Consider the following 27282-nt stretch of genomic DNA (forward strand, 5'->3'; position numbering starts at 1 on the left):
TTAAGGCTGTGTGTCCACTTCAGAAAACTCGCTCTTACACCACAGGAAGCCCATATTCCTCAGGTGGATTTAATTAGCTCACTCCTGCTAGTCTTTGGTTCCTGGTATTCTGTCATTGGGAAGCAATGAGAATATTTGATTTAGGGTCTATACTGTTCGATACTGTTGAAATGTTTCAACAAGCTGATGAAGCACTGTAAGCACTTCCTCATCTACCCTAGGAAATTGGTAGGACAGCTACTTAGTCAACTGACAGGAAGGGAACACATGTTTCTACTCATTTCAAAGAACGGTAACCCAACAGAATGGTCAAATTACACAACAATATCATTGGTATCACAACAAGTAAAATTTAGCTGACGATGATCCAACCATGGTTGCAGCAGTACATTAATAGGTAGCTTGCCAGAGGTTCAGGCCAAATTCAGAAGAGGACATGAAACAAGGAATATCACTGCTGATGTCAGATGGATCTTAGATGAAAGAAGAGAACACCAGAAAGATACTTCCTCTCTGGGGGACGACTCTAAATGACTATCCAGGTACAGAGCTCCATGTGGCACTGACCGGTGCATTCACTGGACTGTACCACATCTCAGCTTCTCAATGTCGTCTAATCCTGTTTCCCTCTTCCCTTTCAAAGGTGTTGATACCAAGAACACTGTGGAAGAGAGGGGGAATCAGGACTCATAACTGCCCTGCAGGTTACCCCCCATCTCAGAGTTGGCCAGTAAGAGTTGAACAGTTACCAGAGAAGATCATTTATATCCACAGTCTGGTGAGACTCAGAAAACTTTGATTAAGAAAAATAGTTTTTCATACCAATAGTCATAACAATCTACAAGCTAGCTGTTGATTGGTTTGGATCAACTATACATATATTTATCTGAATGAATTGTTTGAATGTATTCCATCTCACTTCAGAAGCTAGATTCCCAACAGTGATCTGTGTACTCCATTTTGACCATTTCATGAAAGAAGATGCACTTTCACAGATGGCAAACAATCTTGAGTTTTGACCCAAGGTCAGAAGTCGTAGATGAATTTGTGGATTCATATATTAACTTCCAGAATCCTAAAGTTTTTGTGCCTTCTTTGCATGTATGGTTCACCAGCCCAGTCCGTTCTTCACACCGAACCACACTGATACAGCAGATGTTTATTAATTCAGGGAGTTGTCGGAGGTTCACATTCCACGGGCAACTGCAGGAACCAGACACACGGTTCATTTTCATCAAACCCTGAGGGTTTCCCTGAACTACTGTGTCCTGCCCACCCAGTAGTCGTCCCTTCAGTGCCGTGGAGCCTTTCCAAAGCTCAGGGCAGATTAAGAAAGGAATTATGACAGCCTCGGCTGCCATCTGCTCTGTGACTGTCGCTGGCATCTGAGAGCTTGGGTTGATTCTGGCAAACCAACAGTGCATGCTTTGCCGCCTGGCTGTATCAAGTTCAGCCCTTGCCTCATCAATAAGGAAGTCCCAGCTAGTAAGAATTTTTTGGGGAAAATAACAAGATAGTTTCTCTGAGCTCTCTCATGACCCAAAGTTATTATTGATCTGAGGAAGTAGCTCCATGTCCTGGATGGAACTGTGTCCCTCTCCCCTGAGTATGTGCCAACTTGACGGGGCCGTGATTCTCAGTGGCTTCGCAGTTACGTCATGGTGTGACTTTTCGGTCATAGAATGATGTGATCATCTCCATTCGCTGATCCAAACAGCCTGTCAGTTGTTGAGGGAATTTCCCAATTTAAGGGATGTTTCCTTGGGGTATGACCTGTACTGGATCGTCTTTTAGCTTATAAGAGAGAGAAGTTAGCAGCGAGGAGGGACCTACTATCACCAAGAAAAAGGAGCTGGCAGCAGAATGCATTCTTTGGACTCTAGGGAACCTGCCTGACTCAGGAAGCTTGCTGCCTAGATATATGGAGTTCTCGAATGAACACCCGGCCCACAGATGCTGAAAAGAGCCGAGGGTCTTCTTCCTAACCTAAGCCAAGAGAATGCCTGTTTCTTGAACAAGTGCCCTGAATTCTGGCGCCTAGCCTCCAACCAGTGAGAGAATAAATTTTAAAAATAATTTTATTGGGGGCTCATATAATTCTTATCACAATCCATACATACATCCATTGTGTCAAGAACATATGTACATTTGTTGCCATCATCATTCTCAAAACATTTGCCTTCTACTTGAGCCCTTAATATCTGCTGCTCATTTCCCCCTCCCTCCCTACTCCCCCTACCTCATGAACCCTTCATCATTCATAAATTATTATTATTTTGTCATATATTATACTGTCTGACGTCTCCCCCTGGCCCTCTTCTCTGCTGTCCCTCCCCCAGGGAGGAGGCTATACGTAGATTCCTGTAATCAGTTCCCCCTTTCTACCCCACATTCTCTCCCCCCTCCAGGCCTCGCCGCTCTCCCCACTGGTGCTGGAGGAGTCATCTGTCCTGAGAGATAAAGTTTTGTTCCTTACAGCCACCCACTCATGATGCTACTGTCATAGCGGTGCGAGAGAACTCCGTTAACACACCTGCACAACTTTGCACTCTGATTATATTAAGTAGAATAGCGTCTACACTCCGCTACAAATTCCTCTAACTAGCTGATATAGATGGACATCCTCAAAGAGACCCACGGAAGCCTTGGTGGCATAGTGGTTGCACCTTGGGCCGCTGACTGCGAAGTCAGCAGTTTGAAACCACCAGCCGCTCAGCTCATTGGGAGAAAAACGGGACTTTCTGCTTCCATAAAGAGTTACAGTCGTGGAAACCCGCAGGGGCAGTTTCACCCTGTCCTAGAGGGCCACGGTGAGTCAGAATGGACTCGATGATGGTGGGTTTGGTGGGGGGAAAGGACCCACGAGCCAGGTCGATTGAGGCTCCTGGTGACCCTACAGATGTGGTAGAAGTGTGCTCCGTCAAGTTTTAGCGCCTCCCGATGCTCCTTCAGGAGTAGATTGCCAAGCCGTCCTCCTAAGATGCTTTCCATCTCCAAACTCTTGGTGAACTGCTGAGGGACCCCAGTAAGAGACCAAACATGAAGAGCTTGTACACGCCGGTCATTTCCGAATGAGCCCAGATGGTCCGCTTCAGAAGCTAATTCTCCTGAGGCATGATGCATTGAAACTCTAGCACACACGTCGTTTTCTTTGGGCTGCAGAATCCAGCACTCTCGCCCTCTTTAGTGATCATTCTGAGACAAGTGAATGAACTTTTCCACAGCACCCCAAACTCCCGAGATCTTTTACTGCAAGATACGTCTGGGCTGTGCCATCCTGTGGCAGTATGCTTGAACACGGTCTCAGATGGGCCACGCCTCGGGTACCTGGCTGTTGCTCCTCTCCTGTCCCTCCACTGTCCCCGGCTCTGCCCTGAATCATGTGAATTACCCGAGTTTCAAGGAGCCTGGGGATTCCTGCCAGTTCTAATTTTTTTCTTTAATATTACCATTGGGTAGATTCTGACCCATGCACCCCCCCCAAGTGTGTCAGAGCAAGCTGTGTGCCACGGGGTGTACAGGGGGTGATTTTCCAGAAGAAAAACACCAGCCCTGTTCACTGACATGTCTTGGGGTGGGCTTGAACCTCCAACCTTCCAGTTAGTAGTGAGGGACACTCCATTTAAAAGGTTCTGAAGAAAGGATTCCCTTGTTTCCCCTGGCTACTGAAGGTTGTGTGTATGTGTCTGTGCAGTGTGTGTGTGTGTGTGTGTGTGGTGTGTATGTGGGGGGGGTAGTGCACACAGCATTCTTATCCCTGCTGTCTTGACGGAGGACCAGCAGCAGCTGGGAGCAGGTGGGTCGAGATGGTGTGGAGAGGCAGGAGAACAAAGCAGTTCAAGTAAGTGATTGAACCTGGGTTCTGCCAGAGTCTGAGTCAGAAGGAGTATCTTCCCAGGGGTATTTGCTCTGGAAAAGGGTGCTGCCTTGGGCTCGGCCAGCATCCATGTCCAGGTGCTGTGCTAATCTCAGTGCGTGCAGCAGAGCAGAATGCTTCCTTTGAAGGATGCAGGCGAAGTGGTGAGAATGTTGCTTAAGGTGCTCATGTCAGCATCGTGTGAAAAGCGATAATGGGTGAGGAGAATGTGGGTCTAGATCAGTGGTTCTCAACCTTCCCAATGCCACGACCCTTTCATACAGTTCCTCATGCTGTGGTGACCCCCAACCATAACATTATTTTCATTGCTACTTCATCACTGTCATTTTGCTACTGTTATGAATTGGGTGACCCCTGTGAAAGGGCTGTTTGACCCCCGAAAGGGTCGTGACACACAGGTTGAGAACTGCTGATCTAGGAGAATGGGAGAGAAGTCAGGGGAAATGATCCCAGGAAACTGGTGCCTGTGAGGAGCCCAGAAGACAGGGGGAATGAACTAATCCATCCAGCCTCCTCCCGCTAGTGGAAGAGCCTTTGGTCATCTGCTCCCCTTGCTGCTCTTATCTTTCTCATCGAAGTTCTCCCCACTCCCCAGCCAGCCCTTCTGTCCAAGGGAGGCGTAGCTGCTCTCTGAATCCCCCAAGGACTTGCCGGATCCTGGCTTGATGTCTTTGTCCAGGGCTGGCTTTCTGTAAGGATGTGCCCACCCCATCCCCAAAGATCTGGCCCAACCCCGCAGAGTGGAGGCAGCCTTCCGCAATGGATTCTCTTCTCAACCCTTTATTTTGCTGCTATTTAAGACTTAGGCTTTCAGCTTGTTTCGTGTAGTTCTAAAGACCCAGAGACATCACACGTGGGCACTGAGTATGACTTAGATGCCTTCAGGTAAAAATTCTTCAAAGGTTTCAGGATGGACCATGCTTTATAAAGACAGGGACATGAGTGGTTTAAGCATTGCATTTCAATGTGGAAAGCAACCCAGGAGGCAGTAAGGGGTTTCCACCTCCTCTCCCAGGGCTCTCAGGACGGTGTCACTAATGGCACCATGTCACCACATAGTTCACTGGGCTGCTAACCACAAGGCCAGTGGTTCAAAATCACCAGCTCCTCTGTGGGAGAAAGAGGAGGCTTTCTGCTCCTGTAAAGATTTCCAGCCTCAGAACCCTACAGGGGCAGTTCTGCTTTGCCCTCGGGGTCGCGATGAGTTGACAGGGACTCAATGGCAGCGAGTTTGGCTTTGGTATTTCACAGAGGAAGAGTCGAAGAGAGAAAGCAATGATATTCTGCTTATAATCTTACATATGTTGTACAGTTTGTAATATGCAAATTCAATGTCACCACTTCCAAGGACATTACGTCTAGTAAAGTAGCCAGGCCGTGCAAGAGGGGAAGGCCCCCGATGAGAAGCACAGACAGTGGCTGCGACAATGGGCTCAAGCGTAGCAACAATGGTGAGGCTGGCGCGGGACCAGGCGGGTCTGTCCTGTTGTGCACAGGGTCGCCGTGGGTTCGAACCAACTCCCTGGCACCTAAGAACAGCAACGAGTAAGGTGTCTTCTTGAGCACCTGCAGGAGTGTGGTCTCCTTTCTGTAGATAGCGCTCGTGGCTCTTCACACCTGAGTACAGCGCCTCCAGGACCAGAATGGGCTGGGTGTGCCCGCCGGAGTCCTTCACCCACAGTGAGGTTGCTTAGCTCCCGTGGTCTAGCTCGTAATAGAGACCAGCACTTGAAAAATATCTCCTAAGTGAAGGAATGAATGGCATTTCTAAATATAGTCTTTGAGAAGGGCACTTCCTCTCTGGCTCTGTGACTATGATCCACGATCGAATGAAGGGAAACCAGAACAAATGTATCTTACTAAGAACAATGAGAAAACATTTATGGGAGGGATAGGTGAAATGAATGGTGTGCTCATGTTTTCTCTGAGCGCTCTTCCTCTCCCTGGAATAGATTCTAGGGAGCTGTGCCTGCACTTCTTTAAGGCTGTGAAATTGATTAAGTGAAGGCCTAAGCGCTGGAAGAGGACATTGTGCCAGGATGGAAAAAGGAAAGAAGCGAGCAAATAGCTGCCATGTGAATGACGGCGTGCGAGGTAGCTTTCGGAGCATTTTCTCCTTCGTGCTTAAATGCTCATCTCTGAGTTATGCACTACAATAATAGACCCGAGGTTAAAAAAATTGTTTCTGGCACGAATGCATAAAATATGTGCATGCAATTTAAAGTCTGAAAAATGGATCTTTCTTTGTGGAGGAAAAGACTGATTCAAAAGTTCCTGCCACACTGGGGGAAGCCGGACAAGGTTATCTACAAAGTTAATTTAAATCATGATTCCTAACTGTGCGATAAAATGTGAGTACTTATGATGGTACCCCATATCACCTGCTACACATCTTATTGCAGGGGTGCTGTGCACCTTCTTAAAGAGACATGCACTAACTAGGTAATGTCAAACGTTATGAAGTGAGTGGAAATGGAAACTGAAGGGCTTGCTTCCTATTGGTTGGGAAACTGGACTTTAACCTTTAGGAAAAGACTAAAACTATAAACAAAACCCCGTGTCCATGGCAACATGCATAAGAAGGTCATTATTTTTTCTTTACATTTTTAAATCTCAGAGCTTAATAGCATATTATATGCATTGCCTCAGGCCCACCATTCCTCCAGTTGGTCATTAAGTATCAGGAATTGCCCTCTCTTCCAGTCATTATTGCTTACATAAAATGCCACTTATAAGCCTCTTGAACAAAAGAACTACAGTGTCATTGTGGGGTACAGCCTCAACTATTGTCGTAATTTGGCATGGAGAGCAAGTCCCCCCCCCCCAGCACCTGGCCCAGAATCCCGGCCTGTGTGCCGAGTGCACCACAGACAAGCAAGCCTTTTCAGTGGCAGTTAATTAGATCCAACAAGTTCAGCTCTTCAGGTGAGCTCACCGGAAGAAAGGCCCTCGACCCATCTCCTCCCGTGGTCTCCCCAGCTGCTGTAGAGCCAAGGGTTCTGGGTAAATCCAGTGTTCTCTACTCCCGTCTTCTTGGGGAGCATCGCTTCTGGGTAGACCACTCGGGATTCAGGGTGTTCGTACTGGTTCAGTTCGTTGGTTTCTGTTTTTAAAGGAAAGCTCATGTCCAGCACTCTTTGGACGACTGAAAAGGGGGAGGATTTACTTTAGAAATAGATCTGATGCCCAGCCTACTCGGACAGTGTGATGAGGGCAATTGACTCATAAGCCAGAAAATTCAGTCCAAGTAGGAGCCCTTCGGTGTGGCTAAAACCCAAATCCAAGTCAAACCTTTTGCCCTCAAATTGGTTCCAATCATGATGATATGTGAGAAGGCAGAACTGCTCCGTGGCGTTTTCTTGACTGTGATCTTTCAGAATCAGATCACCAGGCCTTTCTTCCGTGATCCGACGGGGTGGGCTCCCATCCTCCATCCTCTTCCTCAGCTGAGGTCCACCTGCATGGCTTAAGCCAGACAAGTGCCAGCCTCACTGCTGTCGCCTCACTGCTGTGGCCGGTCGACAGAGATGCGACCTAAATAGACACCTGCCTAGGTGAGTGGCGCAGACAAACGTAAAAAAAAAGAAAATGTGTTGAAAGCTAGAGCGAATCTAGGAAGCTCCCAATTTAGACTGGATTTTTCTTCCAAGAGTTTGTTTGTAAATCAACTCTTGGAACCCGGAGCAAATATTTTCCTAAAGAGACATTGTACAAAATATGGCCGTGCAAATGTAACCCGTAACAAACGTGCCATTGTGTACCTGAGCAAAGCCTGCGTTTATTGGCTGTATTTTGCCCACTCTTTCATAGATATGTATTAGATCTGAAGGGCTTCAGGGGCTGGTCGGGGGGCCAGACCACCTTGTGCAGGGCTTCCTTCGGGAAGTTTGTTCCCACTAAGTGGGCTGGATGTGAGGGAGACTTGGTCTGCTGCCAAAGCATTTCCTGATGAGGAGAAAATTCCCTCCTTCCGGTCTGAGGATACCACCCAGGAGTTTAAAAAAGAAAAAAGAAGGCGGCCTTTGGGGTACAGAGGGCATTCATAAATTTGGCGTATGTATTTAGGGAACTGTCAGCACTTCATCTAGAAACTTGTCCAGATGTAAGATGTAGAAAAAACAATCTATAACTTATCTAAGGTTCATGAGGGAGGGAGGGTGGGGGAGGGAAGGGGAATGAATGGGGAGCTGATATCAGGGACTCAAGTGGGAAGAGAATGCTTTGGAAATGATGATGGCGGCCTACGTGCAAATGTGCTTGACACACTGGATGAATGTATGGATTGTGGTAAGAGATGTAAGAGCCCTCAGTAAAAGTATCAAAAAATAGAACAAAACAAAGCAGAAACTTGTCCAAGTGTATGAGGCTGAAGGTTAATTCTACGGAGTTTAGACCAGGAAGTTGAATAAGAAAACATAAACAGTGGAGCAAACACTAAGAACTTCACGGAGGGGCTGTGAGCAACACCGCTGATGTGTGGGGGCCAAAGTCATCCCCCCAAAAGTAAAGAAGCCCAAGGACAGTGGATGGCGATGCCGCTCATCACGCCAACTGCCCATTATTATTTTATCCTTGTCTCTGTGCATGCCACAAGCTGAAAGTTCTAAACGATTCTGAGCTATGAGACATCATGCACCCATTCAGTCTCCGACCATTGCCCTGCCCAGCCCACCACCCACTCTCAATCCAGGAGCCACATTCTAGCCCCGCCCCACAGCTGCCATCTAGACAACGCTGAATCATGACCCCATGCATGTCAGAATAGAACCAAGGTCCATTGGGTTGTCAGTGGCTGGGGTTTTTAACGAGTAGACTGTCAGGTATCTCTGAGTGGACTCAAACAGGTAACATTTCAGTTCACATCCAAGTGCGGTCATTGTTTGCAACACCCAGTGACTCCACATTCTAGCTATACCCAAACCCAGGCCCACTGCCAGTGACCCAATTCCCACTCCCAGCCTCCCTCCCTAGGGTTTCCCTGACTGTGAGTCTCTACAGGAGCAGATGTTGTTGTTAGGTGCCATCCAGTCAGTTCTGACTCATAGCAACCTGAGGCCCAACAGGACAAAACACCCCCCAGGCGTGCACCGTCGTCACCATCGTTCCTGTGCCTGAACCCATTGCTGTAGCCACGACATCTGTCCATCTCCTTGAGGGCCTTCCTCTCCTTCGCTGCCCCTCTGCATTGCCAAACATGATGTCCTTCTCCAGGGACTGGTCTCTCCCGACAACCTGTCACAAGTCTTTAAAACAAAGTCTTGCCATCATTACCTCTAAGGAGACCTTTGGCTGCACTTCTTCCAAGATAGATAAGTTTGTTCTTTTAGCAGTCGATGGGCGGTGGGCATAGTGGCTAGGAGGTGGGCCGCAATCTTAATGGTCAGCAGTTCCAGGGGAGGAAGACTGGGACATTCACTCTCGTAAAGAGTTACAGTCGTGGAAACCCACAGGGGGTCTCTGTGAGTCAGCATTGATTCGGTGGCAGTGAAAGACAGTATTTTCAATAGTCTTCACCAGCACTGTAACTGTTTTTCCTATGGAGGAGCTGGTGGGTTTGAACTGCTGACCTTGCAGTTAGCAGCCCAGCAAATAACGTACTATACCACCAAGGCTACAAGGCTACATCCCCCACCAAATAAACAAATGGTGAGCTGAAGTGGCCTATTCTGGACAATCCCTCAATAACCACATTGTTCCCAGAGGGGAGAGAGAGAGAGAGAGAGAGAGAGAGAGAGAGAGAGAGAGAGAGAGAGAGAGAGAGAGAATTTCTTCAGCCAGAATGAAGGTAAAGTGAAATGCAGGGTCAGGTGGGGTCAGGAGCAGAGGTCCATGAGAAAGAGGTGGAGTGTCAGAGACGAGCAGGAGACAGGGGTCTTGTGGAAGAGAGCACATATCCCATAGTTCCTTCAGTCAAGAGCAAAATGGGAGAGCCAGGAGGAAGCCCATGAAAAAATTCATGAAATAATGCTTAGAATTGTACCGATAGGAACAACAACAAATAGTAGAAAATAACGTGATGACGTCAGATTTCTCATGAAAGCTTGGAGCGTATAGAACAGCGGTTCTCAACCTGTGGGTTGCGACCCCTTTGGGTATCGGATGACCCTTTCACAGGAGTCTCCCGATTCATAACAGTAGCAAAATGGAAGTTATGAAGTAGCAATGAAAATAATTTTATGGTTGGGGGGGTCGCGGCATTAGGAAGGTTGAGAACCACTGGTATAGAAGGTCAGTTTCTAACCAGGAAGGGCCGGAAGACACCAAGGACTCTCCCCTCCGTCAACCTAGGAAGTTTGTAACCAGCTTTCCTGATCCCCAGGGGTCAAGGAAGTCTCCAGCTCAGAGAAAATTGACCTTCCCTCCAGTTTGGTCACCTGCGGGGCTCTTAGGTGGTATTCCCAAAGCTAGCCCTGACCGTGAGGGAACCCGTGAGTTGGAGGAAAGAGAGGAATCCAAACACAATGTCCCAACTTGACCTCCCATTGCTTGTCATTTGGAACAACTGATTTCATACATTTGCCATGAGGACAACATGGCAGTCATTCCTGAAATACTTCTCAGCGTCAGCTAAGATAACGTTCCCGCAGGATTAGCGTGTCCTTTCCACAGCACCAACGTCCGGATCCATCAAAATGCAGGGGTGTTTTTGGAAAAAAAGGTGAAGTAGTCATTTGATGGTTGGGGTACTTTGAAGCAATGAACTATAAACAATGAACAATATTACGAGGCTTTCCCCTCTCATCTAGACCTGGAGTTTTGAACATCTATAGAATGGTCTCATAGCACGGTGGCTTAAGCATTGTGCTAGTAACCACAAGGTCAGCAGTTCAAACCCACCAGCTGCTTTCACAGGAGAAAGATAAGACTGAATGTTCCCATAAAATTTTACAGCCACAGACAGCCTCAGGAACCCAAATGACCCCTTCTACTTTGCTCTGTTGAGTTGCTATAAGTTGAAATCAATCAAAAGCAATGAGGTTTTTTCAATTTGTTTTTAGTAAAATGATCTTCCTCTCTCCTTTTCCAGCACTAACCATACAGACTTAGCTCTCCCAAGTGCTTCCATGTCAATGGAAAAAGAAGAAAAAACATTTAGTCCAAACAGTTCCTTGTGGTATGGACTGAATCAACAGGGATAGGTACTTGCTACTTAGTTAAAACAATCCCTGTCAGATGGACTAAATGAAGAGGGAATAGGAAAGGCATTTTTTTAAGCATACATTCCAATCTAATGAGATCGTTGGAAGTCTGTCTTGAAATTGTGTCAGTTTGCTGGGAAAACCTGGCCCCAGGGAGGGCGGTCACTGCAGCTGTGCTGCGGTGGCACGGTGACTTCTCCCCTCCATGATGTTTGGAAACCATGGTTTTGGGCTGCATGGCTCATCAAAACATATCAGTCTCCCGAGTCTTCCACCCAGAAAGTTCATGCTCAGGTGAACACTCTGCTTGCCATCTGTATCAGGAGGGCTGACTCTTGGTGGACAGTTTAATGCTCTAGTTCATTTCCAAAAAGGATTGGAGTTGAGTTTAAAAAGAGAAAGAAAAGAGACCCTGTATCCTATGCTCAGTCACTTCCTAAATTAATTGTGTTTATTTAAGAACATCATCCGAGTGACTAACTCTTCACAAGCTTGCTGGTTTGGATCTTCTGGGAAGAAGGTCATTTTGAATTAGGGGATGCCTGGGTGATGACACAATTTGGAACCTGCGCACAGTCTGCTTACTTTCAAGTCATTCCGTTGGACTCTTTATTAGACTTTCCAAAGCCACGGTCATTGAGGGAGCTGGTTCAAGAAGATGATATAAGTGATTGGGCTTGGTGCTCTTTCCTTTTGCTTCGACTCGGTCTGTGCTCTTCCCTTGGGCTAAGTAACGTCCTCTTTGCCTCCAGGAATCATGGAGGTGGCAGGGATGGATAGAGCGCCGAGTCCAGAGCTCGGCAAACTTTCTGTAAACAGTAAGAGCTGAACTATTTTGGCTTGGCGGGAGAGATGGCTGCTATCACCGCTATCCAACTCCACTGTAAGTATTTTCACCCAAATGCCATCTTAGGTAATATGCAAACAACCGAGTGTGGTGCGTTTCACTAAAGTTTTATGTGTAAAAATATATTCTGTAGAACTTTTTCCTTCTCCCTCACTCTCAATGAGTCGCTTCTGATTCAAAGCAGCCCTATAGGATGGGGTAGATCAGCCCCCATAGGTTTGCTACACAGTTACTTTTTACTGGAGTCGAAAGCCTGGTCTTTCTCTCACAGAGCAGCCGGTGGTTTCGAACTGCTAACCATGAAGTTAGCAGCACCAACTCATAACCACATACCACCGCAGACTGGATATGGCTTGTGGGGATATATAGTTCACCAACCTCCATACCAGCTTTTGTGACAGATAAGGAATTCTCCAAAGTCACTCAAATGGTTGACATCAGTACCTGAACCCAGACTTCACAATTAAATCTAGAACCCCACCTTGGTTCTACTATCCCATCTCCATTCTTTCTCATTCCATGAAACTTCTTCTGAACTGTCAACATCATCCATGTGAACAAGTAGTACAAACAAGTAGAAACAAGAAGCATTTGAGGAAATGGGTTTCTGGTAGCATCCCATCATTTGATATTAGGTGCTATGAAGAAGAGATTGTGTAGGAAGGGGTCATTGATAATTACTCTATTTACATTGTCATTGTTATGTTTCAGGGTGGCAGCAAAAGAGCCAACATTAAAGGATTGTTATGTCTCTTGGTGGGGCATGGGTCTCATTTTAACAAAGCCCTTTACTAGAGTTGAATTTGAATAAAACTAGGAAAGCCAATTCACTGCAGAGCAATTGATGGACTTCCAAGGCAGAAATTCTTAACAAGGGATTCAGAGGATGTGAGTGCCTAAGAGCATATGTGGACGTTTCTGTGCAGGTTCGCGTGCTTTCCCACTGACGACAGGAGCTATAGTTCTTTTGAGTGGTTCTCTCAGATCTACCTTCCAGTCCAGTAAATTCTCCCCTAGTGGTGTGGAAACTATTGGTCTGTTGAGTTTTCACTCCGTTGGAGTTTTCAACTTCAATGACTATAATTTTCATTTCTGTAACTTGGTTCTTTTGTAAATCTTTGGAGGGTTTTTTTCTTAATTTATTCCATTGTATTCTTTCCTAAGGGTTTCTCAATGTGATTTCATACAGTTAGACATGCTTAGGTTATGGTCTCTCCCAGGCTGTTCAGTCATTTTCAGTGATTCCCCCAAAGGTTAGAAGGTTCTAGATGATGTAATGCTCCCGTTCCAGTCAAGAGATACAGCCCGCCTGACAAGGAAAGGAAGAGGCTTCCATGAACAACATCGGTTTGCATGTGTTCTCAGTGGCTGTCTTTCCAAAGCTCGTTAGATGGTCCTCAAGCTGATCCAGAGGAGGAGGAGAGGCTCGTTATGATGTGGCCTGCCCAAGCAGAGAAACGAGCACTCTTGAGACCAGTTCAGCATTGTATCAGAGGGCCTAGAAGCAGTGATTCCCAAACTCAGTCCGTGGAGAACAGTGCAGCAGCTCTAGGGTATCAACTGGCTCAGAGCAGGACCGTGGTGAGGCGCAGGGCCCTGGGACCCTATGCCCAGAGATTAGTAGTTAGGCTTGACTTCTGGCCGCAGAGTGGTCTGGGTTGTCTCAGAAAACCCTCTCGTCACAAACGCAGAGAAATGCTGGATAATTTTTTTTTAATTTTAAGGAATGTGTTTGTTTGCCCTTTCTCTCTCTCTTTCTTAAATTCAAGATGAATTCAAAAGAAAGAAATGAAAACTCATATATGCCAGGAACCAAGCAGGAACAAAACTCTAGAATGGTGAGCTTGAACTGAAGCCACCGTGGCCTGGGAAGATAGACGGAGGGGTTTTAATCCCCAGGCCCAGATAAGAATTGTGGACGTGAGTTCACTCAAGGTAAGAAGCTACAAGAAAGTGCCCATACAACCAGAACTCTTAAGGGACTGCTGGCTTAGGCAAAGAAATCTGGAAAACTCCATCCAATGGATTAGACAAATAATTAAGGGAGCTTTCTGCCTGGCCTACGGCTCTGGTTAGAAAAAAAAAAATAATGTCTAGTGGAAGTAAAATGAAAAGCCCAAACCTGTGCTTGATGTACAAGTGTGGAATGTGAATTGACATGGTTCACATGGATTGGACTGAGGAAAAACAGGATCCAGATAGGAGCTTACCTGACGTCCAGTGATGTCTCGGCAGAACCGTTGTATAGGACAGACACTCTATGTAGCCTACAACATACAGACTCACAGAGAACACATAGTCCCCATTGAAGATAGACTCCTGCACATGGTAGGACTTCACCCAAGGAGCTGAGCCACAAAAGACAAACAAAAGCAGTATCTAGAGGAGACTCGACCTCACACCCACTGCTGCTGTGAAGTCAATTCAACTTATGGAGATCCCACGTCCAACCGAGTACAGTGGTGCCACAGGGCTTTCGTGATTGTAATCTCCATGGAAGCATATTGCCAGGCCTTTTTTCCTGGTGCCATTGGGTAGGTTTGAACCGCTAACTTTTATGTCAGTCAAACACAAACTGTTTGCACTTCCCAAGACCTAGAGAAGCCATAAGAATGTTTTAAAAAAATTTAAGTAAGATATGGAAACCATTAGGAAAAAATGGGATAGCGTAGAGAATACTAAAAGGTTTGAGAAAGAAACAAGTAGAAATTACAGAAAACCATGGTCATTGGGAAGCCCTGGTAACATAGTGGTTACAAGTTGGGCTGTGATCCGTGAGGTCAGCAGTTCAAACTTCCAGCTACTCCTTGGGAGAAAGGCAGAACTTTCTATTCCTATAAAGAGTAACCGTCTTGGAAACCCACAGGGGCAGTTCTACCCTAGCCCATAGGGTTGCCACGGGTGAGAATTGACTAGACGGCAGTGATTCATAGTAGTAGTATCATCATTAGATTTAAAAATGAGAGTGTGGGAGGTAGGGGAAGGGAGGAGGTGTTGGCCAACCCAGGGACAAGGGAACAACGAGTGGTTCAAAAGCAGTGGAGGGAGGGAATGGGAGGACTGGTAGGGAGTGACCAAGGGCAAGGTAACTGAGAGGAATTACTGAAACCAGAATGAAGGCTGAACATGGTAGTGGGACAGGAGGAAAGCGTAAGGAAATAGAGGAAAGGAGCAGGAGGCAAAGGGCATACAGAGAAGCCTACATACAGACATGTACATATGTAAATATATTTATGATTTTGGGGGAAGTAGACCTGTGTGCATATAGGTTCAGTAGTAAGGTAGCAGATGGACATTGGGCCTCCTCGCGCACACTCCCTCAATACAAGAGCACCTTGCTCAAGCCCTCAGAATAGCACACAGGAATTTAAAAGCTTGGGGATCCCTTTTTACTAAATCGATGAAAGTCAAGGACAGCCTTAGACTTCTCATCTTTGTCAGCAAGATCAACCCTAGGTCCATCTATTGGTGGGCTGGTGTTCTTGATGAATCTGGTCAAGGGAAAATTCCTGATGAACTTGGCTGGTTCATTCAGCAGGTGAGGGAGCTTGAGCCTGAAGATGTCATGCGTGCAGAACTTCTGGGGAGCAAAGCTTGGGAAATTGGAGATGGTGCCGGACAAGCCCCTTATCTATCACACCCTATCCTGTCCAGGCTTCCTCTACCCTGAAATTTGTACCGACCGTGAAAAGAAGAGGAGGGGTCTCACTAGGTCTGTGTTCCTCGAGCTGAAGAGAGCCTTTCTGGACCATTAAATGTGGATGCAGGTGCCTCTTTACAAGCCATATTGATCCATACCTCACTGCGCCACAGGCCCAAAACAACCTCACTCAGAAGCAGGGATAGAAGACGGCTAGTGATCGACGTCTTAAGGAATCCACAGGAAGATGGCTTCCTCCTCTGTGTAGCACTCTCACTCAAAAAGATGACAGTCAGACACGAAATCACACGTGGACTGAGCAACCTCACTCTATGGAACACCCCCCCCCCCCCCGCCACCGACCACCACCAATGTCCCGTCCCTAATCCCGATTCCCTGCTTGGCCTGAGCTCCAGCTTTGCCTTGCCTTAGATAACTGGGAACCACATGTTCCTGCCTGCCTCTTCCAGGCTGGTGCCCACCGGGGGCTCTGCTTTGCCCCAGCCCCCAGCCCTGGCTTGGCAGTAGCCACAGGGCTGCTTCTCATGTCGAGCTGTGATGAGACTCTCCTGACTTGTAGGAGAGCATTAGGGGGGACACACTTGCCACAGGGATCCTGGAACAACTTGATTCGGAAGCTGGAGATGAATTCTCATGAAGCGGTTACTCAGGGGACCCCAGAGAGCTGTGGTAACTACCATTTTTCAGTGACTGGGGCAGCACACACGAATGACCAATGAAAGTAATACCATTTGTCCCCTAATGGTGCAGTCGGTCCCTTCTCTGCAGACAGGACTCCCCTCTGCTTCGGGGGGGGGGGGGGACAGAGAGAGGGTCAGGCTGCCGGTGCTCAAACCCCTTCAGCCTCTTTATCGCAGTCAGCAGGCAGTCATCTCAGAGCTGAATCAGCAGTGCAAACTGGTGATGGGACCCAATGCGAACCTTTGTTATCTTAAAGAACCTGACTCATCCAACTCCCTGTAGAACGCATAATGGCTCTTAATAAAATCACCTTGATTTCCATGAGTATGTACTACATCATCACAGAGATGATTCCCATAAGTCACCAGCAAGTGCCTTCAGAGAGTGTGGGAAGGACATGGATTTAATAGGGGGAGAGCTGAGCATCCAGTTTTCTACCAGAAATGATTCATCACGACTCTGGATAGCTGCATACACTTTTGCATCATATAGTGGAGGACCTGGTGGGAGAGTGGTTACAGAAGGGTTGTGAATCACAAGGTTAGTAGTTCGAAACCACTAGCCTCTTTGTAGTAGAAAGCTAAGGCTTTCTACTCCCTTAAAGGGTTATAGGCTCAGGAAGTCCAAGGGACAGGTCAAGTCTGGCCTCAGAATCACTGTGATTCAGAATTGACTCGATGACAGTGGGTTGTTGTTTTTGTAATTGTTTGCATAAAATAACATCTCACGGCTAAATCTGTGGTCCTGCTTTTCTTTCTTACACTCCCAAATCAAATCCCATTGGAACTCTCCAGGATTTGAATACTTCCAGCAAAGCCTTCTGAGACTAGTATTTTCAATTCGGTTTCAATCCTGTGCTCAAAGTCGTGAGTGGGAGGGACTTATCTCACTTTTGTTCTCATGATCACCCATTAGGCAGGTTTGCTAGACTGTGCACTTGGCAGGAGATTCTGACATATGCACATAGCACATGTATTCTCTGAGGTCTATTAGTGGAAATGTAAGCTGGGCCCTGGACCATTCTGAAGATGGGAGGGACACAGGGGCCAGTTACCCAATAACTGGGCAAACACAGATTGCTGGTGTTCACTTAACTAGTGTCTACAGATTAGTAAATAAAAGTAAATAACCCTGGGCATATGTTGGTAACTGGGCACTCGGTGTCATCAAGGACAATAATTTAAAAAGGGACATTGGTTCTGTAGGCTGTGGTAATACCAAGGACCATGTTACAGAGGGGACAGACCACATCAGGTGACCCGGTCAACGGGGGTGACGCCAAAATGATTACTATCTACATCTACGAAACTTTGTGTCATGTTCAGCAGCAATTTCTTATTTTTCAATTAAAATATTCCTGTAATGAGCTATAACAAAAACATTTTTTTACAAATCCAATGTGCTTATATTCATATGCCTGAAAGTCTACAATTTGATGCTAAAATACTTTCTGAATCCTCTAAAGAGCCCTGCCCTGAACTGTCATTGTCATCCAGTTATCATGATGCTGCAGAACACGTGGCTTTGTCTGCATGTGCTGTTTTTGTTGCTGCCAGCGCTTTTATAGTCGCTGGCTGTGTCCAGAGGAGCCCTGGTGACATAGTGGGTTACTAGTTGGACTGTTAACTACAACATCAGGAGTTCAAAACAACCGTCCGTTCTGTAGGAGATAGATGAGACCTTCTACTCCTGTAAAGTGTTACAGATATGTCAATAAAACTATTATAATAAAAATAAAATAAACAGTGTTTCCTTAGATGGTAAATCTTTTTTAAAATTTATTTTAAAAATAATTTTATTGGGGGCTTATACAACTCTTATCACAAGCCATACATACATCAATTGTGTAAAGCACATCTGTACATTTGTTGCCCTCATCATTCTCAAAATATTTGCTCTCCACCCAAACCCTGGCATCAGCTCATTTTCTCCCTCCCTCTCCTCCACCCCCTATGAACTCTTGATAATTTATAAATTATTATTTTGTCATATCTTACACTGTCCAATGTCTCCCTTCACCCACTTTTCTTTTGTCCATCCCCCAGGGAGGAGGCTATATTTAGATCCTTGTAATCAGTTCCCCCTTTACACCCCACCCTCTTTCCACCCTCCCAGTATCACCACTCTCGGCACTGGCCCTGAAGGGATCATGTGTCCTGGATTCCCTGTGTTTCCAGTTCCTATCTGTACCAGTGTACATCCTCTGATCGAGCCAGATTTGTAAAGTAGAATTGGGATCATGATAGTGGGGGTGGTGGTGGAGAGTGGGGGTGGAGGAAGCATTCAAGAACTAGAGCAAAGTTGTATGTTTCCTCATTGCTACACTGCACCTTGAATGGCTCATCTCCTCCCCATGACCCTCTGTAAGGGAATGTCCAGTTGCCTACAGATGAGTCTTGGGTCCCCAATCTGCACTCCCCCTCATTCACAATGATTTGAATTTTTGTTCTGTGATGCTTGACACTATATCTTTTGATAGCTGGGCACCATCAGCTTTCTTCACCACATTTGCTTATGCACTCATTTGTCTTCAGTGATCATATCGGGAAGGTGAACCCACAATGATATGATTTTTTGTTCTTTCATGCCTGATTACTGATCCCTTTGGCACCTCGTGATCACATAGGCTGATGTACTTCTTCCATGTGGCTTTGTTGCTTCTGAGCTACATGGCTGCTTGTTTACCTTCAAGTCTTTAAGACCCCAGATGCTATATCTTTTGATAGCCAGACTCCAGCAGCTTTCTTCACCACTTTTGCCTATGCACCCACTTTGCCTTCAGTGATCGTGTTGGGAAGGTGAGCATCATAGAATACCAGTTTAATAGAACAAAGTATTCTTGCATTGAGGGAGTACTTGAGTGGAGGCCCAATGTCCATCTGCTACCTTAATACTAAACCTATAAATATAAGCACATATATCTATTTCCCCATCCTCATATATAACTATATTTACATATGTACATGCCTGTATTTAGACCTCTATAAATGCCCTTTGCCTCCTAGCTCTTTCCTCTATTTCCTTTTACTTTCCTCTTGTTCCACGATCATGCTCAGCCTTCATTTGAGATTCAGTAATTCCTCTTGTTTACATTACCCTTGATCCTGCCCTACCAGGCCTCCTACACCCTCCTCACTATCAATTTGGATCACTTGTTGTTCCCTTGTCCCTGGGTTTCTTAGCACCACTTCCTTTCCCCCCAACTCCCCTTCTCCCATGTTCCCCTGGAACTGTCGGTCCCATTATTTTCTCCTCCAGATTGTTCATCCAGCCTATCTTATTTAGACAGACCTGTGGAGATAATAACACGCACAAAAACAAGACAGAGATAAACAAAGCAACCAAAGAAAATAAAGCAAAACAGCAACAACAAAAAGCCAATGACAAAAACAACAACAACAAAAAAGAAAGGCCTGTAGTTAGTTCAAGGACTGTTTGTTGGCCTTTAGGAGTGTTTTCTTGTCGAGTGTGATGGGGTGGCAAGCCCTGGTCCCAACGTCTATTTTTGGTATTCCCTGGGGACTTTGTTGTTCTGTTCCCCTTGCTTTACTGTTGCACGCTCTTAGTGTTTTGCCTTGGTGTGGTGGGATAAGATGGGGCGCAATTCCCACACTGTGTTAGACTAAATCTTTATAGGAACAGAGTACCTCCTTTTCCTCATGGAAAGGCTGGTGGATTTGAACTGTGGACCTTGCGGTGAGCAGTCCAACACTGACCTGAAAGCACCACCAGAACTCCTAATATGTGGGCAACTTTAAAAATTAATTTTCATATACATTAAACTTTTTAATGAAAGTAGATACTATGTAAATAAAAACAATCAATCTCAGAGAGATTAAATGACAGAATTAGGGCCAGATCTCCAAAGCCAGTGTTTGATGTATTACACTAGAATTTCAAAACAATATTTTAAAATATCTGGAGAATAATCTCTTAGGGGCTGCCAACTTATTCTAAATATAAAGCTGAGTCACTCTAATCCTAAAATTATGAATTGAATAATTATTTTTCTCTAGCTTCAACTTAAGAAGTATTTATTATGCATTGGGTGTGTATGCTGTGTAGAAATAGTCTAGTGGTAATAAAATGTTTAATTGAAGAAAAACATAAAGGGTCTAGGTCTCAGAAATCCACAGGGGCAGTTCTACCCCATAAGGTCCAACTTCCAAATAGTTGGAATCGACTCAATAGCAGTGACTTTGGATTGTGTCAAATTGTCTAATGTCTTACTACAATATTGTAGTAAGTTGTAAAGGAGGCATCAAAATTTTGTGGGAAAATTCCATTACTTTTAATTCCATCTTTCAACAAGCATTTTGAAGTTCCCTCATATTTGTGAACCATTATCAATAGTCTTTCGGAGGAAGCCTTTAGAAGGAAGTAGTACTTAATGGGAAAGAATGAAAAAAAATTAAGAAGGCTTTCTGCTCAATTTTAAGAGTATTGTAATTAATGTCATAAATCAATGATTTTACAAAATGATTGTTAGTAGACATATAATTTTTCAAAATGCTATATTGAAGCAACTTACAACTGTAACCCATATTATTCTTTGATTCAAATTGATATACTATGGGTAATTACTAAGAAATCTATATCACAGGTCATGGGAGGAGGGCCATGGGGGTCATGGGGGGAGGGGTGGCCTAATGACACTGGGTGACACCAAGACCCATGGAGTGGCATCGTTGTTTGTTGGAAGGTGCTATGGGTTTGGATTGACAGAGGCCAGTCAGATGCCGAAGCAGAGTCCTTGATGTGATGGAAATGGTGCACATGTGTACCGTAGCTTAGCACAGAAGGACAAGTAAGCTGGGGCTTAGCTCATTGACTGGGTGATCAGAGACTCGTGCGAAGGGAATAGAAGCCAGCTCTCTGCTGAAAGCCTTTGATGGAGGCAGAGTAAGAGCAAAACCAAGCTGCCTGGGCTGACATCCACTTCTGCCATTCATTCGCTGTGTGAGTTCAGGCACATTGCTTAACCTTTCTCTGCCCTGGTCTCCTCAAAGATTATCACCACCCATCTCAGAGAGTTGGTTTGAGGGTCTATGTAAAATACTATAAGGTCCTGAACTTGTGATAAACTAAGGATTAGCTAAGTGAAACTTCCTTCCTTTTTAGAGTCTGTACTTATTACACACCTAAGAGGTGTGTACTTATTACACACCTGACTCTCTTCTAAATTCCATATACAGGTAAAGTCTTTTGATGGACATGTGACAGCTGAAGAAGGTCGAGCCCTTTCTAAGATGATCTGGGCATTCTCAACTGAAGGAACACGCTTCCGTGAAACAAGAGCAGGGCCGTGGTGGACCAGTGATTCAGAGTAGCATGTGTGGACAATTATTATTGTTTCTATGCTGTCATGTCGGTCCCCATGGACAATCAGATCACACTGTGATCCGCCATTAGGATCCCTCACCGAGGTCCACTGGCTGATGTTTCAGGAGCAGAGTGTCAGATGTCTCTTTCTAATCTGTCCGTCTAGAATCTCAGTCGAAATCAATTTATTTATCATCAAAAAGGTAAATAGAAGCTCCCTGGGATTCCAACTCACAGAAACCATAGAGTAGAATTGAACTTCCCAGTTGGGTTTCAGAGGCTGTAAAGCTTCACAGGAACAGAAAGCTTCCCAGCATGCAACCCGCTACGCCACCAGGGGTCCTTGTTCAGCATCACAGGAATATCCACGTCTCTACTGACAGATCCGTGGTACATGTGCAGGACGTGAATTAGCCAGGAACAAAATCTGGTCCATCTGGAAGGTGGGGATGTTACCACTGAATCACCATGGCCACCAGGGGCAATTTACACTGTCCTGCACACAGACGCTTCTGGAACGAAATGGGATTAGCACTTACTTCATAGGAGAGTAATTAGCACAGTGTGTTGACACAAGGCCAACAACGAATGTTAGCTGTGTACCAGATACGGTGTTGTGGTTACGAGTCCGGCTCTAAGCACAAGGTCAGCAGTTCAAAACCACCAGCTGCTCCTCAGGAGAAAGATGAAGCTTTCTGTTCCTGCAGAGAGTTTCAAACTCAGAAACCCACGGGGGCAGTTCTAGTCTGTCCTGCAGGGTCGCTATGAGCTGACATCGACTGTATGACAGTGACTTTCATCGACGTTTTGTTTTCTGTTTGGCACTCAGGGTGTGCCTGAAGCTCTCCCACACAGCGTCCTCGGCCATTGAAAAGTGCTGTCACAGGCCAGGGAGCAGAGGCTCCGCATGGAGCAGTTAAATCACAATTCTGTCAAATGGTCTAGAGCCACGAGCTAAGCCCAGGGCTACGGGAGTCCAGGGGCAGTACTTTCTACAACAGGCTCTCTCTTGTGCACATGGCGGTATTTTGAAAGAGGCAGGGCTTCACCTGTCTCCACCACTTGTGGGGAAATTCCATTACGCACAAAGGGGCTGGACTTGCTAATAAGAGGATCACGGGGAGGGTAGAAAGAAGCTGAAGGAGGAAGGGGGAACCGATTACAAGGATCTACATATAACCTCCTCCCTGGGGCATGGACAGTGGAGAAGTGGGTGAAGGGAGATGTTGGACGGTATAAGATATGACAAAATAATAATAATTTATAAATTTTCAAGGGTTCATGGAGGAATGGGGAGTGTGGAGGGAGGGGAAATGAGCTGATCCCAAGGGCTGAAGTAGAAAGCAAATTTTTTGAGAATGGTGAGGGAAACAAATGTACAAAAGTGCTTGACACAATGGATGGATGGATGGATGGATGGATGGATGGATTGTGATAAGAGTTGTGCAAGGCCCCAATAAAATGATTTAATTATTAAAAAAAAGAGGATCACTGACAATGAAGAGCTGTCCAAAGAACCTCTAGTTTGTCAGTCTGGTGTGTCACACAGACTGGGTGAGGAAAAGCCAAGTACTTTGTGTGAAATATTCTTAAATACACTAAATCATGAGTAAGTCATTACTATGCAATAGAACACTTAATATTTCAGATAGCCCTTATTTTGTAGCACTGTTTATTCAGATTTTAATGATTGAAAGTTTGGGTTGTTTTAATTTTATTGTAAAGATCATTTTACTGGGGGCTCTTACAGCTCTTATAATCCACACATCAATTGTATTAAGCATATTTTCACATATGTTGCCATCATGTTTTCTCAACATTTACTTTCTATTTGACCCCTTGATGTCAACTCCTCCTTTTTCCTTCCCTTGCCCCCTCCCACCCTCATGACCCTAAGATAAATGATAAATTTTTATTATTTTCATATCTTACACTGACCGCTGTCTCCCTTCCCCCACGGTTTCTGTTGTTCATCTTCCTGGGATGTGTGGGTGTGTGTTTATGTGTCATGCATTGTGATGGGTTCCCCCTCCCCCCCTTCTCTCCCCACCTTGCCCCTGCCCTCCTGGTATTGCTACTCTGCTTTCTATTGCTCACTTGCTATTAATCTATGGAATTCTTTAGCTCCTAATGTCAGGATTTCCATTTACGATCTCTGAACGGCCTTGCTGAGCATTTTATTAATTCTAACAACCTGGCTTTTATGTTAAAAGCAAGCAAACAAGAAGGAGCCAAGGTAGAGTTATTTATTATTTGTATATTTACTCTGCAATTGGATCTTGGAGTTTTGGGATTGGGGGTGAGATGCTGGTAAGCCTAAATTTGAAGTTTATTTATAGATGAATCCATCTTTGAAGCAGCCAATGACTGTGACCTTGTATTAGATCGTTTCAAAGAAAGTGGTGGCCGTGTGGTACAAATCTCGCCTCCCATGGGGAAGACCTGAGTTCTTTGCCCAGTCAAGGTACTTTAATACAACCGCTGCCCACCGCCCATCCATAAATGGAAGCTTGCCTATTTCTTTAATGATGAAAACTTTCAGAGGAGCTTCCAGACAAAAGCAGACTAGAAAAAAGACCCGAGAATCAGCCGGTGAGAGCCATAGGGGTGACAATGATGCCGTTCCCTCCAAATCATTGGCACGGTATTGTGCCCAGCAGCATGGGAGCCTCCTCTACGGTGGCAACAAGAGTTGAATGAGCCCCAATAAAACGATTTATAAAAAATAACTAAAATAAAAGAGGGTCAGGCTATGTCATTCAGATGTGAAGCTGTAGGTCACTTTTCTAAGCTTACTTACTTCACCTACAAATGAAAAGTTTCTAAAACACAAGAAAAAAGAAGAAGAAGAAGAATAGGGTTTAACTGAAGAGTTTTCTGGCATCTCACCTAGGGTTCTGCCCAGATCCTGTGATGTAGGCAGGGCACTTTCCAGAGGAAACCAGTGAGAGGCTAGGTGATTTGCCCAAGGCCACACACACAACTGGGCGGGCTCTTTGACGTGGGTTCTGCCACCACGCTGTCACTCTGCAGTTGATAATGATCCTGAGCCTGGGCCCTGGCAGCCCGGAGAAGAGCTGCTGTGAGCGTCTGGGCAGAGTATTAGGAAACAACCATTTGAACAGCTTGACGGTATTTAATTGTTTGGAACGGATTCAACGCCACATTTCCAAACACTACAGCAGAATGCCGGAGACTGTTTTCTCGGGCGATGATGCCACTTTACTTGTGGAGAGTGCTTCAGTGCTTATAAAGCTCCTTCCCAAGTCTGCTTGTGCGATCCCAGACTCAATCGGAGACTAGCGTGGAAGATCTCGTCTTCATTGATATGTCAACAATGTATTGAAAAGGAAATGGGGGGAAAAAAGATGATGTTGAAGCTAAACCAAAAAGGGAGACCAGCAGGCCTGGTTTCCACCCGCTCCCTGCTTCCTGCCACCATTGGGCTAGGTCTGCCCAATGTGCCAGCGCATCTGGCCCCAGGAGAGTGCTTGTTTGTTTGTTTGTTTTTTCCCTGTCGTTTAGGCAGCATCCATTTGACTTTTTTGCCAGTTGACTCAGATAACCTCAGAGGGACACTGAAAGAAACAACTCCTTGTCATTGAGTTGATCCGGGACTCCTAATGATCCTACACCACAGAGTGAACTGCCCTTGTGGGTTTCTGAGTCTGTGACTCTTTCTGGAGGGAGAAAGCCTCATCTTTCTCCCAGGGAGCGACTGGTGGCTTAGAACTGCTGTTCTTGTGGTTAGCAGCCCAATGTGTAGCCCACTGTGCCACCAGGGTTCCTTCATAGAGTACAGTTTTGAGTTAATATCTACAGGGGTTCATTTGAAAGCAAGCTTATGGGTGAAGGAAACAATACAAATGCAGTTGGTGAGAATGAAGTGAGCAGGTGGGGGGAGAGGGTCTGGGAGAGAATTGGGAGACAGGAAGTACAAAAAAGGATGACATCTCCCTCCAAGTGTGCATTTGAACAATCTTGGTGACACATGAGAAAGGCTCTCTAGTAAAGACGGTGCGCTACTCGGTATTGGAGCTTGGCAGCTCTCTTGGATGGGTTCTGCTGATGCTTCTGTACCATAGGATGTGAGAGACTAGCTCTGGAAATGCTTGACTGCGAGAGGAGATGAAGTCAGCAGCCCACACGACAGTCATTAAAGGAGCCTGGGACACTGGGGACCTGAAAACTGAGCCACAGATTTGAGGCAGAACCCTAGAGAGGGCAGGAGGCTCCTGGAAAAGAGGTAAACACAATTCTGGGGCGAATGCAGCAAGTAACACTCTAAACCAGGGGTCCTCAAACTTGTTAAACAGGGGCCAGTTCACTGTCTCTCAGACCCGTTGGAGGGCCAGGCTATAGTTAAAAAAAAAAAACTATGAACAAATTCCTATGCACACTGCACATATATTGTTTTGTTTTGGTGGGGGAAACAATCCATTTGTTCTCTATTTAGAAAATGAGGAGAGGAGTATCTTGGGTATCAAATCTAAGAGACAGAGGTGTGGGCAGTCAGGCGCCCAGGAGCCTCTCTCTGGACCCATTCAGCCAGGAGTACGTGCTGCATGGAAAGCAGGCCCGGGAGGTCCTCCTGTGCCACGCACACTAAAGGATGGGCACAGAGCTCCCAGAAGCCAGAGGTTCTGAGAAGAGGATGAAGGGGTGGAGCAGGAGAGGGTGGGGCATGGGGCTGAGGTGGGCAGGAGGGACTCGAACACTTGAATGTGCAAGAAGGGAGGCTCTTCCTTCGGGAATGCTGATCACATGGGCCAAGCTCCGATGGGGAGCAGCACATGGAAGGAAGAGCGCCTCCCAAGGATCTGAAGAGGTCACCTTCAACCATGCAGGAACTCCTGGTGCAACCAGCACAGTCCTGGTAGAAGTGCGGCTCCCCCAGGCACACAGCTGTCTGCTTGTCGAAGTAACAGTACAGGCGGCCGCTAGTCTCTGAAACACAGTGTTTGCAGTCCATCGGTCCAGATGAAGCGGTTGGAGTTTTTCCAGCGTTAAGTTCATCACCCAGATGCGAAGGGAGATGCCGAGGGCGAAGTACACCACTGTCAGGAGGATGGTGCCTTTGAACTTGCGCAACAGGAAGTTGACCAGTCCCGCCTGGAAGACGAAGGTGTTGAAGAGCATGAGGCAGACGATGATGGTGGTGAAGAGAAGTGCGACATCCTGGAGGATGAAGAGGGCGAGCTGGATGACGGGAGCTATTGGGAGGAGCTCCGAGAAGGAACTGACAAAGAGGTCAGAGGTCAGCAGTAGGAACGGCAGCGAGCCCCAGGCTGTAGTAACCGGTCGGGAGCATCTTCCTTCTGCTCTCTTGGGCCTCCAGGGGCACATTCCAGAGTTTTCCAGAAAACAGCTCCTGGCTCTAGCACCCACACAGAAGGAGCGGCCTGTGGTCTGAATCAGGGTTGTTTCTCTTGCTCTAAGGCAAGGATGTCAAAGAGCCATCCTCGGTTGTCATGGGGACGCCTTCCTGGACTCCGGAAACCAGACAAGAACTGGGCATCTGCTCCCTTGGAGATGACAGCCTAGGAGACCCCGAGGGGCAGGTTTTCTCTGGTAGGGTGGCTGGGGGTCAAAATCAACCCAACAGCACCTAACAACAATGAAGCAAAATGAATGAGCCAGTGATGGTCGCAAGGTAGATTCCTTGCCTTCTAGGTGGGAGATCCAGGTGTGATCCCCAGTCACTGCATGCTAACCCCTGCCTATCAGCAGAAGCTTTTGTACTATTGCCATGAGA

At 46.2% G+C, this 27282-nt stretch overlaps 1 long non-coding RNA gene and 1 pseudogene across 1 annotated transcript in view; one reads left to right on the forward strand and one right to left on the reverse strand.

Annotated features, from left to right (window-relative positions):
- LOC142448420 (uncharacterized) overlaps positions 1 to 27282 on the forward strand; it is a 298254-nt gene that overhangs the window by 199941 nt on the left and 71031 nt on the right. The window lies entirely within an intron of this gene.
- On the reverse strand, positions 26363 to 26838 carry LOC142448541 (transmembrane protein 138-like; annotated as a pseudogene).

The sequence above is a fragment of the Tenrec ecaudatus genome, chromosome 5 (assembly GCF_050624435.1).
Source record: "Tenrec ecaudatus isolate mTenEca1 chromosome 5, mTenEca1.hap1, whole genome shotgun sequence".
In the NCBI taxonomy this organism is placed as follows: domain Eukaryota; kingdom Metazoa; phylum Chordata; class Mammalia; order Afrosoricida; family Tenrecidae; genus Tenrec; species Tenrec ecaudatus.